Source organism: Schistocerca serialis, unplaced genomic scaffold (assembly GCF_023864345.2).
Source record: "Schistocerca serialis cubense isolate TAMUIC-IGC-003099 unplaced genomic scaffold, iqSchSeri2.2 HiC_scaffold_1345, whole genome shotgun sequence".
In the NCBI taxonomy this organism is placed as follows: Eukaryota; Metazoa; Arthropoda; class Insecta; order Orthoptera; family Acrididae; genus Schistocerca; species Schistocerca serialis.
This window is the reverse complement of record NW_026047564.1, coordinates 17180-34598: the sequence shown is the minus strand read 5'-3', so window position 1 is coordinate 34598 and position 17419 is coordinate 17180. Positions and strand designations below refer to the sequence as shown.

The window sequence follows — 17419 nt, the reverse complement described above, 5'->3', positions numbered from 1 at the left end:
CTGCGTACTCTTGCGTCGCCGGCGCCCAACTCTTGCCAAAGGATGCGAAATGTGCGCGGATACGCTGTCCGAATGCGTCTGGATGTGCTCCCCTAGCCTGCCTCGAAATGCGCCTGCCAGGTACGATCACCTTCGGCCGCTGCCGACTGGCGGGAAGCCGACACAGCGCGGACGCGCGGCGCTCGCTTGTGCGGTGGTGGTGTAATGGTCAGCATAGTTGCCTTCCAAGCAGTTGATCCGGGTTCGATTCCCGGCCACCGCAGCAGGCTTTTAATTTCGCGTATGAGTACTTTTGCCACGCGCTCTTAAATTATTGTTTTTTCGCGCTCTTACTCGCTGCATACCAGCCCTTAGTGTGTCTCGACTTGTCTCGTGTCTCGACTTGTCTCGACTTTGCTCAGCTGACGCGAGAGCTGACGCTCTCAAATCGGCCTTTATCAAAACGACAAGCACGAGAAACGACTGAGAGAGGTAAGGAGAGGCGAGGCGATGGACACACAGCACGCCCCCTTCATTTCACGGTGGCGTCTCCCTGACCGAATCGGGCTGTAGCTCCGAAAACAAAGGAGAAACAAAAATAGGAAGTAAAAGTGCAAATAGTGCCCTGTGTTCCCATGCGCTCACCCGCCCAAGTACTGACAAGGGCCAAAGTTGTTACGCATCGGCAATCGGACATTTTCTTTCATTTTCTCTTTATCGGTTGAGAACCAGTGTATTCAAGATATTATGGCCATTGCCGAGTGAATGCTGTAGCGCTTCCCGACGAGTCGGGTTCGGATCCTCTGTCAACTTCCACGCAGGGTGATGATCTTTTGGTCATCACACTCGCCAGCTGAAATCGGCGCTGCCTTTTCGTAGTAGTAAAAGAGTAGTGGCCCGTGGGGGGATCGAACCCACGACCTTCGCGTTATTAGCACGACGCTCTAACCAACTGAGCTAACGGGCCTCGGCAGATGCAGTTGCTCAGCCCTACGCTGGAAACAGGTGGCATGAAGCCATACACCATTTCTATGGTCGTCGTGTGTCTGCTTCCCTAGTCTATATTCTGCTGACGGTCACGAAACAGTAGCTATATTGCGAGCAGGACGGCAAACGGCTGCTCGGACAGCTCAAACTTGCCACGATTCGTGTGGAAAAAATTCCGTTCCGGTACCGGGAATCGAACCCGGGCCTCCTGGGTGAAAGCCAGGTATCCTAGCCACTAGACCACACCGGATGTGGACGTTTCGTTCGACCGTTCGTACGGTCGCTTGTCGCATTTCGTGTCGAGTGCCGCGTCGGCGCCCCTCTCTCTTTGCGAGCATCTTTGCACATACTGACTGGCAAGGCGCGCACCTCAAACGTCGCAGAGCAATGCTTTTGGCTTCATGCTCTGCTGGGAGAAGAGGAAAAGGGAAGCTGTAAGTAGCAATAACAGGAAGTAAACATTTTCCCGCTGAAGCGTTGAAACGTTGTGGATAACAAACAAGAAATACGTTGGCGCCCTAGCAACAGCACCACCATCAGTCACAGAAAGTTAAATGCCCCGGGTGAGGATCGAACTCACGACCTTAAGATTATGAGACTTACGCGCTGCCTACTGCGCTACCGAGGCACGGGTGCACCGCTTGTCCTGGAAACTGGGTAAATACCGTACCCAATATTAGACGTAGAGACACTGTACTTCCTGGATAACGTGTTCTGTTGCTACACGTGCACTGCCGGCCCAGTTGATTGCGGTGCTGCTGCAGCTGTTGCAACGATAGGCAGCACTCCTTGTCGTTAAAGTTCAGAGCCTCGGAGGCACCCGGACCCAGCAACTTGTGAGGCCAGGCCGACGCTAGTCTGTAGAACATGATGCGAGCGTCCTAGTGGGGACCCGCGAGTGCTGCGTTCTCGGTCCTTCTCAAGGGAAATCCAGCTACACATTCTTGTGGATCGTGCATCTCAAGCGCTCAAGCCACGCGGCAGCATCATCGCGGGAAAAGCAAAATGATGCATCGGCCGGGAATCGAACCCGGGCCGCCCGCGTGGCAGGCGAGCATTCTACCACTTTTTTTTTTTTTTTGTTTTTTTTTTTTTTTTTTTTGTTTCTTTTTTTTTTTCTTTTTTTTTTATTTTTTTTTTTTTTTTTTTTTTTTTTTTTTTTTTTTTTTAGGGCCTCCCAACTCCCCTTATAGCCCTCCTTACTCTCACCAAAATATGCCTTCTTCGGCGAGCTTCATCGCTATATTTGCTGGACTGTCGGACTTCGTGGATCAGTGGTATAACTGAAAAGAAAATCATCTTCTGCTCAGATGGTGTGGTGTCTTCTTCCACAGAAAAATGGAGAACTAAGAGAAATTTTATCGCGGAATTCGTGGACGGTCTTCGTTCCTCCGCTGGTTCAACTCTGCTGCTCGTAGTTCAACTAAACTCATATTCCGCTTAAAAGTAAAATAATTGTCCCTCCTGACTAACGTCAGTCACTCCGATGTAGCAGAGAGTTGTTACAAAACAGGTGTCAACGCAGCACAACAGCACAACATGAGAGTTTATGTCGATGTGTGCATCACACGAAAGAAACAGAAATCACAGGAAAGTAATAAAAGGAAATCGCGACAGTCCGGGAACAGAATTTAAGAGATTGGCAAAAAACACTCCTGCAACTATGAATGTTCCACACAAACAGGCTGTATCTTCTAAAATACCCATGAAGTCTTGTGAACAAAGTAAAATTCCTCAAAATTAAAAGGACACTCCTCCCTTGGAGATAAAACCAGAACGACCCATGGTGTGGGTGTGGCACAAGTCACCAACCATAACACAAATAAAACAAATAAAAGGAGGAAAAAGAAATTAAAAATGGAACGCGTCAGCTCAGTAATCTCAGTTCAAGGTGTTTGCCGCAGTTCCATTTCATAGCCGTAATCCAAGGCCGCCTTCAAAAAATTCGCAAACAATTCGCGAAATTGAACGCAATCCTTCAGTGTCATATACTGGGCCCACAAATAATCCAGGTAAATCACAGTATCAGTGACGGCCATATCGATAAGGGCATAAATCGTATGCCCTAAGATCCAGACAGTGGCGTTATTTTTCGTCCGCGGGAAAGCTTTGAAGTTAGGCACTATCACACGACGAACAGTCACAAGGTGAGGAGGCGTTCTGTTAATGTGGGCGACCATTCGTTGACACAGCCGCCATACTGTCGACACCGATGCACACTCAAAACGATGTTCCCGTGTGTCCACAGCACCGCATCTACCACAGTTGGCAGAGGGAAGGAGATGAATGTCGGCAAGCCGCTGGTTCGTCGCTAGGGTGTTGTTGACGATCTTAAACCAGAGCGCACTCACGTCCGACGGCAACACCGGGTTGTTGATGTTTGCCCACACGTTCACCCATTCCACTGTGGGGTTCCGGAACACCAGTTTATGACGCGGAGGTTGTCCAGTCAGGGCAACGTAGAGTCCGCGGGCGGTCCTGTGTCTGTCGGTAGCCGTAGACAGAGCGTAGCTCCTCGTTAAAAAGTACTCCCGTATGTAGGACATCTTATACGGGATGGCCGCGAGAGAGACGGGCGCCGCTTCAGAGTGTGGGCGGTAGAGCTCCAGGAGTGCCGCGGTGGTTCCTGCCGGGTTGTCGGACTGCAGGGTGGCTGTCCGGTGGACGAGCAGAGCGCCACATTTGCGTGGAACGTCGGTGAAACCGAGGCCGCCCAGCAGCCTGTCGATGACACAGGTCGAAGCCTTGACTTTAAAAATTTCATGCCGCCACAGGAGCCAGTAGACTGCCTGCGAAATCGCCCTCCCGATCGGCTTCGGAACACTAAGCAGTTGGGCGATGTACCACGCATTCGATAAAATGAATGTGTTAATGACGGCCACACGTTGATGTAAGTTGAGTCGGCGACCTGAGTGGCTGCGACATAGGGTCTTCACAGTGCCAAGAATGCGCCTCCAGTTTAAAACTTGCATGTTTTGTGGGCACGCTACAATGTCGAGTCCTAAAATTTTGTGGGTGCGCACAACACGGAACCAGTCCCGTTCAGCAGACAGTCCCCGACGACCCAGTGGTACCAATACAGTTTTCCGCGTATTCAGAACGGCGCCAGAGGCACGTTCGTACAGTATCAGAACATCGCGAACTCTGTCCAAGTCATGTGCCCGCCCCATGAAAAGCCCCACGTCGTCAGCATAGGCAGCACATTGGAGAGAGACGTGACAGACCTGGACACCTTCAATGATTCGACCGACTGCGCGCAAAAACGGGTCGAGCGCAATGACAAATAGGAGCATTGATAAAGGACAGCCCTGTCTGACGGATCTTGTAATAGGAATGGGCGGCGACTGCCAACCATTGATGACAATGACTGACGTCGCCGATGTTAAAAGATTCCGTATAGCATCGAGAAAGTGGCCGCCGAACCCCAGTTTTGTCATGACGGACAGAAGATAATCGTGCCCGATACGGTCGAATGCATTGGCAAAATCGATGGAGAGAATGCCAGCGGACAGGTCATTAATGGCTGCGTACGCGACCACGTCTCGGTATGAAGCCGCAGCGTGAAAAATGCTACGGCGTTGCACACCACACGACTGAAAGGGACCGATTATCTTGTTCATGACCACATTGAGTTTCGTTGCGAGGCATCGTGCCGCCAGTTTATAGTCTGCATTTAAAAGTGTGATAGGGCGTAATGCCTCAACACGACATGCTGTCGGTGTCTTCGGAATTAATATAATACGCCCTGCAACGAACTTCGAAGGGACAACAGCACCACGAACAATTTCATTTATCATGATCGTCAATGTCTCACCGAAAATATCCCAATAAGCCAGGTAAAATTCGATGGGAAGGCCATCTGGACCTGGAGACTTCCCTCGACGACACGAACGTAACACGTCTTTCACATCGTCCCGTGACAACATCTCATCCAGTGACTGACGGTCAGATTCGGAGATGACAGTATCCAATTCATCTAACAGAAAGGAACGTGCGACATCATCGGCAGCTGTCCGTCCGAACAATCTCTTAAAGTGGTCGGTGACGTGGGGAACGATCTCATGCTTCGCCGTGAGACGAGCACCAGTGTCCGTGATGAGGGTGGTAATGTCTTTCCTCCGCGCCAACCGTTTCTCGCGTGCCAAGTGGTAAAGCGTTGGCACTTCGTCAATGGTCTCACACTGCGGTCGGCTCCTGATCAGAACACCTTGTGCCTTGTGTAGGTGATGCTGGAGTATCTTGCTTTTAATTCTATTCAAACGTGCGCGTAAGTTTTGATCTGGCGCCACGGGTGCATCAAGCGCATCTTGGAGGCACTGTTGATAAAAGGCAATGGTGCGCCTCTCCCAAAATGACGCCTCCCTTGCATACCGCATCGCAACACTGCGCAACTGCGGTTTGGCTAAGTCGACCCACCATTGTAAGATTGAGGCATAACTTCCCCGTATGTCAGAACAGAACTGCCACACGTTCTGAATCTCGCAACGTAAACCGGCGTCAGAGAGATGACGGGTATTGAGTTTCCAAACACGGGAAGGTGGCGCCTGCCTATTTGCCAGTAATTGCACGTCACACACAACACCGCAGTGATCGCTAAAAGCGACGGGATGTACCGCAACCCTCTGAAGGTAGGTTTGAAGCGGCCGCGACACATAAATGCGATCAATTCTGCTGGCACCGTTCGCATAAAAATGTGTGTAGTGCGTCGTGGCAGGATGAAAATGACGCCAAACATCGATCAAGTCATTTGTCACAATTAGTTGGGAAAGTTCCGGGCACATGGTAGCCGTGGGAAATTGATCGGCTGCGGCAGTAACACAGTTAAAATCGCCGCCAACTACTACATTGCGGGTCGACGCAAAGAACGGAACCACATCTTGATTAAAGAAAACAGAACGTGCACGTTTATGATCAGTGCCACTCGGCGCGTATATATTAATAAATGTGACATCCTGGATCGTACACGTAAGTAAGCGGCCATTCGGTAAAAATTGAACGTTAGTTGGTTGCAATACAGTTTTATAAAGAACAGCGGTGCCACAAGTACCTTCAACGTTAATGTTATAGATGACATCATAACCAGGGACGTTATTGAAGCGCTTAACAGTAACTTCTTGGAGCAAAGCAACGTCATAGCCGCCCAAAGTTAAAAAGTCTATAAAACTTGCTATTTTATGCGCAGCTATGATGCGATTTACATTGAGTGATAAAACTGAGAAGATCTTTAGATTTTGACGAGCGGCGGCCATTTAAAACACAGACACTCAAGTATTAGCAAGAAAAATGAGAAACGGAAGACGCAGATGCAGCGTCTTAAGCACACCAATAAAATTGTCAAGAAGCACTGCAACCCATTACGTAACTCGTGGACAATACTGTGCAGAAAATTACTGTCAGCGTGCAGGAAAAGCGTAACATAACGTCGCAGGTAAACGGGGCACGAATTACAGCAGGTCCGCCGAAAGCCGCTAATGGGATCCAGGGTCGTCCTCCTCCTGCTTCCACCAGGGCGTCTCCGTTGGTCGGTCGGTCGGTTGGGCGCGACCACCAGCGGTGTCTGTGTACGTGGCCTCGTCCGCCTGTGTTGTTGCTGTACCGGCGGCCGACGTCGCCGAATGCCTGCGCGTGCGCTGCGGCAGCTGCTCGCTACTTTGCTCGCTTTTGCGCTTCGCAGCATGCGCACCCTGTTCGCGTGCCGTATTTAAGAACACCTTGAGATGTGCAGTTTGTTCCCTTATACGCTCCTGGCGCGCAGAGCTGTCAGAGGCAGGGGGGCACGATGTCTGAACTTCACTCTCACTGCCACTCTCTGAGACAGGGGTGCACGGTAAATCATCTGACTGCTGACTCCTAGTACCCTTATTTTTATTTTTCTTTGTACGCCCTTTCCTCGGTGCCAGGGGAACCTCTTCAGGCGGCGGAGGCGGTGGTAAGGAGGTGTCCATCTCTTCCGAAATAGCAACTGGTGCATGATCCGAAACATCTGGGACCTCCTTAGCAACTGAATCCGATTCTACCACAGCCGAGGACAAAATGGGAGCGTCCTCCATTCGATCCTGTGGCGCGTCTACAGTAACATTCACCTCACTTGGTACATCCTCAGCACGAATAGGGTCGGCAGGGCGGGGTTGTGATACAGTGCCCGCTACTATTTCACTCAGTAGTGGCACAAAGTGGCCACCAGTAGCCGCAACATCACTACGTGGGAGCTGCACGGGTCGTCTACGGGGACAATCAACACGTAAATGCTCAGTAGAATGACAAATTGAGCATGTGGGTGGCTGGCCGATATAAGTCACTTGAGCCCTACAGCCCGCAATCATTACGTAGGATGGAATGTGTTTCTTCAAGTCAATGCGGACACTACGTACTCCACTATTAACCTGGTACCGGTACGCACTAGACCACTTTTCGTTCACTACCGACAAGACAACGCCGTACTGAGTGAGGGCACGTGCAATCAAATCATTGCCGCATTCAGGGGGCACATTAAATACTCGAACCGTTCTAACACCATAACCCGAGGGCACAATCTGCACATCACTGACTGTGCCATCGACATGCCTAAATTTACGCACTCCGCCAAATTTTTCAACAAATTTTTCACAGATGTCGCCGGAAAAGAACTTCAAAAATAGCGAATATTGCGCGAAATCTAACTGAAAAGTGTCCACTAGATCTTCCGGGATTTTCAAATCTTCGAATATAAATTCGTGGATTTCAAAAGCGGTGGGCCGCAAAGCATTTCGATCGAACACAAACTGCGCAGTGTTTGCCCTAGTAACTGTCGACATGGTACTTACGTTGAAGAAACTTGAACACGTGGACCTCGAAACACTCGCTGAGCGCCGCCGCGCGATGTAAACAAAGCCGCAACCGCTCCGCTGCTCCGCGCGATGTGCGCGGATACGCTGTCCGAATGCGTCTGGATGTGCTCCCCTAGCCTGCCTCGAAATGCGCCTGCCAGGTACGATCACCTTCGGCCGCTGCCGACTGGCGGGAAGCCGACACAGCGCGGACGCGCGGCGCTCGCTTGTGCGGTGGTGGTGTAATGGTCAGCATAGTTGCCTTCCAAGCAGTTGATCCGGGTTCGATTCCCGGCCACCGCAGCAGGCTTTTAATTTCGCGTATGAGTACTTTTGCCACGCGCTCTTAAATTATTGTTTTTTCGCGCTCTTACTCGCTGCATACCAGCCCTTAGTGTGTCTCGACTTGTCTCGTGTCTCGACTTGTCTCGACTTTGCTCAGCTGACGCGAGAGCTGACGCTCTCAAATCGGCCTTTATCAAAACGACAAGCACGAGAAACGACTGAGAGAGGTAAGGAGAGGCGAGGCGATGGACACACAGCACGCCCCCTTCATTTCACGGTGGCGTCTCCCTGACCGAATCGGGCTGTAGCTCCGAAAACAAAGGAGAAACAAAAATAGGAAGTAAAAGTGCAAATAGTGCCCTGTGTTCCCATGCGCTCACCCGCCCAAGTACTGACAAGGGCCAAAGTTGTTACGCATCGGCAATCGGACATTTTCTTTCATTTTCTCTTTATCGGTTGAGAACCAGTGTATTCAAGATATTATGGCCATTGCCGAGTGAATGCTGTAGCGCTTCCCGACGAGTCGGGTTCGGATCCTCTGTCAACTTCCACGCAGGGTGATGATCTTTTGGTCATCACACTCGCCAGCTGAAATCGGCGCTGCCTTTTCGTAGTAGTAAAAGAGTAGTGGCCCGTGGGGGGATCGAACCCACGACCTTCGCGTTATTAGCACGACGCTCTAACCAACTGAGCTAACGGGCCTCGGCAGATGCAGTTGCTCAGCCCTACGCTGGAAACAGGTGGCATGAAGCCATACACCATTTCTATGGTCGTCGTGTGTCTGCTTCCCTAGTCTATATTCTGCTGACGGTCACGAAACAGTAGCTATATTGCGAGCAGGACGGCAAACGGCTGCTCGGACAGCTCAAACTTGCCACGATTCGTGTGGAAAAAATTCCGTTCCGGTACCGGGAATCGAACCCGGGCCTCCTGGGTGAAAGCCAGGTATCCTAGCCACTAGACCACACCGGATGTGGACGTTTCGTTCGACCGTTCGTACGGTCGCTTGTCGCATTTCGTGTCGAGTGCCGCGTCGGCGCCCCTCTCTCTTTGCGAGCATCTTTGCACATACTGACTGGCAAGGCGCGCACCTCAAACGTCGCAGAGCAATGCTTTTGGCTTCATGCTCTGCTGGGAGAAGAGGAAAAGGGAAGCTGTAAGTAGCAATAACAGGAAGTAAACATTTTCCCGCTGAAGCGTTGAAACGTTGTGGATAACAAACAAGAAATACGTTGGCGCCCTAGCAACAGCACCACCATCAGTCACAGAAAGTTAAATGCCCCGGGTGAGGATCGAACTCACGACCTTAAGATTATGAGACTTACGCGCTGCCTACTGCGCTACCGAGGCACGGGTGCACCGCTTGTCCTGGAAACTGGGTAAATACCGTACCCAATATTAGACGTAGAGACACTGTACTTCCTGGATAACGTGTTCTGTTGCTACACGTGCACTGCCGGCCCAGTTGATTGCGGTGCTGCTGCAGCTGTTGCAACGATAGGCAGCACTCCTTGTCGTTAAAGTTCAGAGCCTCGGAGGCACCCGGACCCAGCAACTTGTGAGGCCAGGCCGACGCTAGTCTGTAGAACATGATGCGAGCGTCCTAGTGGGGACCCGCGAGTGCTGCGTTCTCGGTCCTTCTCAAGGGAAATCCAGCTACACATTCTTGTGGATCGTGCATCTCAAGCGCTCAAGCCACGCGGCAGCATCATCGCGGGAAAAGCAAAATGATGCATCGGCCGGGAATCGAACCCGGGCCGCCCGCGTGGCAGGCGAGCATTCTACCACTTTTTTTTTTTTTCTTTTTTTTTTTTTTTTTTTTTTTTTTTTTTTTTTTTTTTTTTTTTTTTTTTAGGGCCTCCCAACTCCCCTTATAGCCCTCCTTGCTCTCACCAAAATATGCCTTCATCGGCGAGCTTCAACGCTATCATATCTGTTGTGGTAGACGCTCGTCGCCGACGGCTTGCTCTCGTGGATCATACCGTGAAAATCAAAAAAGAAATGAAAATTCTTCATCAAACTCTAATCTTCCGTCCATGAAGGAAAGGCACAATAAAAGACAATGTTCCTTTCAAACAATGAAAATGGCAAAATAAAAGATCCATCCTAAAAGATGCCACAGACGACGAGTAACTAAAAGTCTTAGGAGAGTTCCTTCTTATACAAAAAACACACAATTAATTTCCATGTCCATTCTCGGAGAAAAGGATGCGCGTGGAGAAGACAAACTAAAAACTCACTCCTAAGATCATAAGAAGAAGGTAGTAAATGGGAATTAAAATAATATTGTCACTTCCATGTGGAAAACGAAATGCACCACTGCCATAAGTCAAATAAAGTAAATAAAAGATAATCTTCTTCTTTAGCGCATAATGGTCTCACAGATCCATCAAAACCATCTGGTCAAATCCAAACAAAAATGATTGAAAAAAAAAAAAAACGAAAAAGAAGAGATAGGCTCTTCAGTCTTAAATGGAGTTTGCAATGTATCACTTATTGAACATCTTCGCGTAACCATGTTTTAACGCCGCACACAGAAAATTGGCAAAAAGTTCGTTATAATGTTTCAGCCGCTGTACATGGGAACGTGCATCCCACAAGTATGCTAAATATGTGTATACGTCCTGGAATTGGCAATCCAGAATGGCGAAGACTGTGTGACCTAAGAGCCACACCATGGTATTGTGCTTCGCGCGAGGGAAGGGTTTAAACCCTGGCGCAAGAACATCATTGAGAGTCACGTGCGAGGGTGTCGTCCTGTTGATCAGAGCCACCATGACCCTACACAGTTCCCAGATGGCCGACACGAGGCGACATTGAAAGCGATGCTCCCGTGTGTCTGGAACGCCGCAAGCACCACAGTTGGCAGACGGCAGCAGGCGGATGTCCGAGAGACGTTGGTTTGTGGCCACCGTATTGTTAACCAGTTTATACCACTGGGACCGAACGCCGGAGGGCAACACGGAGTGATGAATATTCAGCCACACTTGCCGCCAGTCGGTCGCGGGGAAACGAAGAGCGAGCTTGTGAGGGGGAGGCCTCCCCACCATCGCCGCATACAGTCGGCGAACAGTCCTGTTCCTGTCCAGCGCCGTTTCCAGTACGTAGCTCCGCTGCAGGTAGTAAGCTCTGACGTAGCCGAGTTGATACGGGATGCCCACCACGGACACCGGTGCGCTCTCGGAGGGCGGCCGGTAAGCGACGAGCATGGCCGCCGCCGTTCCATCCGGGCTGTCAGCTTGCAAGGTGGCCATGCGGTGCACCAGCAGCGCCGAACACTTCCTGGAAAAATCGACGAGGCCGAGTCCTCCGAAGGTGGTGTCGAGGACGCACGTTGCCGCCCGAACCTTGAAGATTTCGTGGCACCACAGGAGCCAGTAAGCGGCCTGCGAAAATGATCGGGCGAGTGGTCGTGGAACGTCCAGGAGTTGTGCCACGTACCACGCCTTGGAATACACGGCGCTGTTAATTAGGTCGACCTTCTGGAGGAGGGTGAGGCGTCGGCTGGCGTAAGTCTTACAAAGGCCTTTGACATGATTGAGCAGCCGGCGCCAGGTGCGCGCCCGCATCTGTTGGGGATTAGCAGTAACGTCAAGGCCCAAGATAATGTGGTGACGGGCTACGCGAAACCAAGTCTGATCGGGATCCACTTCACAATTTCCTAAAGGAATCATTACGGTCTTCCTTGGATTTATCAAGGCACCCGACGCACGTTCATACCTCCTCAGTAAGGGCCGGATGTGATGAAAATCGTCGTCGTCGCCGATAAAAACACCTACGTCATCAGCATAAGCGAGACATTTCACAGTGGCAAGATGAATATCCACGCCGCCTATCGTGCGGTCAAGCGCACGCAGCAGTGGGTCCAAAGCAATGACAAAAAGGTACATAGATAAGGGACATCCCTGTCGCACCGACCTACGAAGAACTATAGGTGGTGTTCTCCATCCATTTATTGTCACCACCGAACTGGCCCCTGTCAGGAAATGGCGAATCACGCAAATGAAGCGGAGGCCAAAGCCCATCCTGTCCATAACATGCATCAAATAATCGTGGCTCATCCTGTCAAACGCGTTGGCAAAGTCCAGAGAAAGAACACCGGCTGAAAGCCGATGGACGGCGGAGTAAGCGATGATGTCACGATAGGTAGACGCTGCATTGAAAATGGTCCGCCTCTTAACGCCACAGGATTGAAACGGGCAGATGACTTTGTCCATGACTGCCTGTAACTTCGCTGCAACACATCTGGCCGCCAACTTGTAATCAGCATTCAGCAGCGTAATCGGCCGCAGATCGGTGACACGACACGGACCCTGTTTTTTAGGGAGAAGAACAATGTGCCCTTCGAGAAACTGACTCGGGATGACGAAGCCGCGAAGCACTTCGTTCACCAGTACCGTGAACTTGTCCCCTACAATATCCCAGAAAGTAATATAAAATTCTGTAGGGAGACCGTCGGGTCCAGGCGACTTGCCCGTTGCACTGGCTTTCAAGATCTGTAACACGTCCTGATTAGACACCTCTGCAACCAGCTCTTCACGGTCAGGTTCGGACATGCAGTCGACTACGTCATGTAATAAAAGTCTCGTGGCCTCTCCGTCCACGGTAGTGTCGTGAAAGAGCGAAGTATAATAGTCGGAGATATGGCGTACAATTTCGTGCCGCTGCGATAAGACAATCCCCCCATCAGTTTCTAGCGCAGCAACGTACTTTTTGCGAGCCTGTTTCTTCTCCCTGGCGAGATGATAGAGCGTCGGCTCCTCGTCATCGATGTGGCATAACGGACGGCTCCGAATCGTTAAACCTCTCGACCGTTCCCGGTGCAGCCTCAGAATCTGGGTTTTAATTTTGCTCAAGCGGAGTCTAATGTTGGCATCGGGGCCAACAGGTGCAGTGATAGCATCCTTTAAGCACTGCTGATAAAATGCTAACGTACGCCTGTGCCAGTAACTCGCTTCTCGACTATATAACTGCGCCGCCGTCCGCAAAATCGGTTTGGCATGCGCCACCCACCACTCGATGCAGGATCCGTAAGTGTGGAACTTTGCTAAACACTGCTGCCATGCTACACGTATCTCCGCACGGAGCCCTTCGGCACCCAGATGGCCGGTATTTAATTTCCAATATGCCGGAAGAGATTTCGTGCGACAGCACTGCAACCGCAAAACACACACGTAGCCACAGTGATCACTCATGGCGACAGGCAGTACTTCGACTGCGCATAAAGCGTCTGTGAGTTCCCGTGAAACGTAGATCCTATCAATTCTACTGGCCCCTCCAGTAGAAAAGTGCGTATACTGCGTCATAACGGGATGGTAGTGACGCCACGAATCACGCAAGTCCACTGCATTTAAAAGGGTAATCAGTTCAGCACATTTAGTGGGGGTGGGGTATTGGTCAGCAGAGGCAACAACACAATTAAAATCACCACCCAATATGATAGGGCGAGCCGTAGCCAAAAAGGGGCATATGTCCGTGGTAAAAAAACGAGCGCGTGTGCGTTTTTGATCAGTCCCCGAGGGCACATAGACGTTGACAAATTGAACTCCCTCAATCACACACGCTAAGACACGATCATTTGGGAGAAGTTGGATGTCTGTAGGTTCTAAAGACGACTTATATAAAATCGCAGTGCCACAATTATTATCACTATTCAGATTGTAAACAACATCATAGCCTGGGATATTGCTAAAAACGTCACTGGATACTTCTTGAAGAAGGGCAATACTAAAATTTCCATGAAACAAAACGTCTTGAAAAGCTGCGACCTTGTGCCCCGCTGAGATACCGGCAACGTTTAATGTCAAAACAGAAAACATACTCGTTGGTCGTGGGTGCGTTGACATTTTAAACAGATGGACAATACAGAGCAAGAGGAAAAACACCAACGAAGTGATAAAATGCCGGACTTATACTGAAACGAACAGCAGCTGGCGTAAAAATGGATATTTCAATAGGTCTTAAAACACTATAGTGGTTAGTAGCAATTCTACAAAAACATGGCACGACAATACACTGGACGCAGTACAAGACACAGTAGTTTCCAGGTCAAGTGCAATGTAGGTGGACTCATGACAACGATGTGGGTCTTCGCACACGTCTACTGGCCCCCCTCGTCCTCCTGCTGCTGCCACCACGGGCTGTGACTGTCAGGTGGCGGGGGTGGTCGTGCGTCGCCCGACGTCTGGGTGGCTTCCGCCTGGCCGCCGCGCGATGTTACGGCCGGCTGCGACGGCACCGAATGTTTGCGCGGGCGCTGTGGTAACTGCTCACTGGCCTGTTCTAATTTACGCTTAGCAGCAGCAATGTCCTGTTCCTTCCCGGCACTGAGAAATTGTTTCAAGTGAGCAGTGTGTGCTCGAATCTTCTCTGTCCTGGCGGGGCTGCTATTACGGGAGGAACCCTGTGACATTGGCTCACTTTCACTGCCACTCTCCGTGGCTGGCGGATTCGCGAGGGCGGCCGGGTTCGGATCCCTGACCTGTTTACCCTTGCCCCGCTGGCGGCGTTGCTTTTTGCTTTCCGCTGAAGGCGTTACAGTTTCGGCAGAAGTTGGCACCGGGAGGGGCGGCGGGGGTAAAGAAGCGTCTGTTGCCTCCACCGATCCCGATTGAACGGCATCAGTATTAACAGGGCGTACGTCCCGTTCGTCATCAACCCGGTCGGTCGGGGCAGGCGGGTCCTGGACAACCTCCATTTCCTCCTGCCCGACAGTCGTGTTATTATGTTCCGCGACGGACCTGTCTTCGACAGAAGCAACGGCCGACGGTCGCACGGTCGGTCGGTCGGGCGGACCGGTAAAGGATGTTCCTGCTACAATCTCACTCATAAGGGGCACAAAGTTATCGCTACCACCCACAACATCTTGGCGCGGTAACTGGACAGGCCGCCGTCGAGGGCAGGCACCCCTTAAATGTTCCGTGGAATGACATACGGCACATGTCGGCGGTTGCCCGATATATGAGATCTGTGCACGAACCCCACCGATTACAAAGTAGGAAGGAATATGTTGTTTCAGGTCCATCCGTACACTACGGACACCACTAGCAACTTTATAACGGTATGCACTAGACCATTTCTCCATCGTAATGTTCAGAACGTCACCAAACCGCGACAAGGCACGAGATAAAACTTGATCAGGGCATTCAGGTGGTACATTAAAAACACGGACAGTTCGAATTCCAAACCCTGACGCCACAATTTGCACATTACTAATACTACCATCGGCATGTTTAAAACGGCGACTGCCACCAAATTTAGCAACAAATTTTTCACACATGTCCCCAGACGTAAATTTCAAGAACAAGCAATACTGAACAAAGTCCAATTGAAAGGTGTCTACGATTTCTTCCGGTATCTTTAAGTTTTCGAATAACCATTCGTGTATTTCAAATGCGGTAGGACGGACAGCACTTCTATCAAAGACACACTGAACGGTGTTAGCTCTCGAAAATGTCGACATTTTGTTACTTACAAATCTGTAAAGCAGCAATCACGAAGAACGAAGCGCCAAAGTCCCGGCGACGTAAACAAAGCCGCAACCGTCCCGCTGCCCCGCGCGATGTGCACGGATACGCTGTCCGAATGCGTCTGGATGTGCTCCCCTAGCCTGCCTCGAAATGCGCCTGCCAGGTACGATCACCTTCGGCCGCTGCCGACTGGCGGGAAGCCGACACAGCGCGGACGCGCGGCGCTCGCTTGTGCGGTGGTGGTGTAATGGTCAGCATAGTTGCCTTCCAAGCAGTTGATCCGGGTTCGATTCCCGGCCACCGCAGCAGGCTTTTAATTTCGCGTATGAGTACTTTTGCCACGCGCTCTTAAATTATTGTTTTTTCGCGCTCTTACTCGCTGCATACCAGCCCTTAGTGTGTCTCGACTTGTCTCGTGTCTCGACTTGTCTCGACTTTGCTCAGCTGACGCGAGAGCTGACGGCTCTCAAATCGGCCTTTATCAAAACGACAAGCACGAGAAACGACTGAGAGAGGTAAGGAGAGGCGAGGCGATGGACACACAGCACGCCCCCTTCATTTCACGGTGGCGTCTCCCTGACCGAATCGGGCTGTAGCTCCGAAAACAAAGGAGAAACAAAAATAGGAAGTAAAAGTGCAAATAGTGCCCTGTGTTCCCATGCGCTCACCCGCCCAAGTACTGACAAGGGCCAAAGTTGTTACGCATCGGCAATCGGACATTTTCTTTCATTTTCTCTTTATCGGTTGAGAACCAGTGTATTCAAGATATTATGGCCATTGCCGAGTGAATGCTGTAGCGCTTCCCGACGAGTCGGGTTCGGATCCTCTGTCAACTTCCACGCAGGGTGATGATCTTTTGGTCATCACACTCGCCAGCTGAAATCGGCGCTGCCTTTTCGTAGTAGTAAAAGAGTAGTGGCCCGTGGGGGGATCGAACCCACGACCTTCGCGTTATTAGCACGACGCTCTAACCAACTGAGCTAACGGGCCTCGGCAGATGCAGTTGCTCAGCCCTACGCTGGAAACAGGTGGCATGAAGCCATACACCATTTCTATGGTCGTCGTGTGTCTGCTTCCCTAGTCTATATTCTGCTGACGGTCACGAAACAGTAGCTATATTGCGAGCAGGACGGCAAACGGCTGCTCGGACAGCTCAAACTTGCCACGATTCGTGTGGAAAAAATTCCGTTCCGGTACCGGGAATCGAACCCGGGCCTCCTGGGTGAAAGCCAGGTATCCTAGCCACTAGACCACACCGGATGTGGACGTTTCGTTCGACCGTTCGTACGGTCGCTTGTCGCATTTCGTGTCGAGTGCCGCGTCGGCGCCCCTCTCTCTTTGCGAGCATCTTTGCACATACTGACTGGCAAGGCGCGCACCTCAAACGTCGCAGAGCAATGCTTTTGGCTTCATGCTCTGCTGGGAGAAGAGGAAAAGGGAAGCTGTAAGTAGCAATAACAGGAAGTAAACATTTTCCCGCTGAAGCGTTGAAACGTTGTGGATAACAAACAAGAAATACGTTGGCGCCCTAGCAACAGCACCACCATCAGTCACAGAAAGTTAAATGCCCCGGGTGAGGATCGAACTCACGACCTTAAGATTATGAGACTTACGCGCTGCCTACTGCGCTACCGAGGCACGGGTGCACCGCTTGTCCTGGAAACTGGGTAAATACCGTACCCAATATTAGACGTAGAGACACTGTACTTCCTGGATAACGTGTTCTGTTGCTACACGTGCACTGCCGGCCCAGTTGATTGCGGTGCTGCTGCAGCTGTTGCAACGATAGGCAGCACTCCTTGTCGTTAAAGTTCAGAGCCTCGGAGGCACCCGGACCCAGCAACTTGTGAGGCCAGGCCGACGCTAGTCTGTAGAACATGATGCGAGCGTCCT

The 17419-nt window shown here is 51.0% G+C and overlaps 12 non-coding genes across 12 annotated transcripts; 3 read left to right on the top strand and 9 right to left on the bottom strand.

The window, feature by feature from the left end:
• The first annotated feature begins 190 nt into the window (after positions 1-190).
• Trnag-ucc (transfer RNA glycine (anticodon UCC)) lies at positions 191-262 on the top strand. Its single transcript has one exon. It is a non-coding gene; the product is annotated as a tRNA-Gly (tRNA).
• A 610-nt stretch (positions 263-872) lies between these two features.
• On the bottom strand, positions 873-946 carry Trnai-aau (transfer RNA isoleucine (anticodon AAU)). The gene has a single exon. It is a non-coding gene; the product is annotated as a tRNA-Ile (tRNA).
• A 198-nt stretch (positions 947-1144) lies between these two features.
• Positions 1145-1216, bottom strand: Trnae-uuc (transfer RNA glutamic acid (anticodon UUC)). Its single transcript has one exon. It is a non-coding gene; the product is annotated as a tRNA-Glu (tRNA).
• A 305-nt stretch (positions 1217-1521) lies between these two features.
• Trnam-cau (transfer RNA methionine (anticodon CAU)) lies at positions 1522-1594 on the bottom strand. The gene has a single exon. It is a non-coding gene; the product is annotated as a tRNA-Met (tRNA).
• A 6409-nt stretch (positions 1595-8003) lies between these two features.
• Positions 8004-8075, top strand: Trnag-ucc (transfer RNA glycine (anticodon UCC)). The gene has a single exon. It is a non-coding gene; the product is annotated as a tRNA-Gly (tRNA).
• A 610-nt stretch (positions 8076-8685) lies between these two features.
• On the bottom strand, positions 8686-8759 carry Trnai-aau (transfer RNA isoleucine (anticodon AAU)). Its single transcript has one exon. It is a non-coding gene; the product is annotated as a tRNA-Ile (tRNA).
• Positions 8760-8957: 198 nt separating this feature from the next.
• Positions 8958-9029, bottom strand: Trnae-uuc (transfer RNA glutamic acid (anticodon UUC)). The gene has a single exon. It is a non-coding gene; the product is annotated as a tRNA-Glu (tRNA).
• Positions 9030-9334: 305 nt separating this feature from the next.
• On the bottom strand, positions 9335-9407 carry Trnam-cau (transfer RNA methionine (anticodon CAU)). Its single transcript has one exon. It is a non-coding gene; the product is annotated as a tRNA-Met (tRNA).
• A 6352-nt stretch (positions 9408-15759) lies between these two features.
• Trnag-ucc (transfer RNA glycine (anticodon UCC)) lies at positions 15760-15831 on the top strand. Its single transcript has one exon. It is a non-coding gene; the product is annotated as a tRNA-Gly (tRNA).
• Positions 15832-16442: 611 nt separating this feature from the next.
• Positions 16443-16516, bottom strand: Trnai-aau (transfer RNA isoleucine (anticodon AAU)). The gene has a single exon. It is a non-coding gene; the product is annotated as a tRNA-Ile (tRNA).
• A 198-nt stretch (positions 16517-16714) lies between these two features.
• Positions 16715-16786, bottom strand: Trnae-uuc (transfer RNA glutamic acid (anticodon UUC)). Its single transcript has one exon. It is a non-coding gene; the product is annotated as a tRNA-Glu (tRNA).
• A 305-nt stretch (positions 16787-17091) lies between these two features.
• Positions 17092-17164, bottom strand: Trnam-cau (transfer RNA methionine (anticodon CAU)). Its single transcript has one exon. It is a non-coding gene; the product is annotated as a tRNA-Met (tRNA).
• Between the last annotated feature and the right edge of the window lie 255 nt (positions 17165-17419).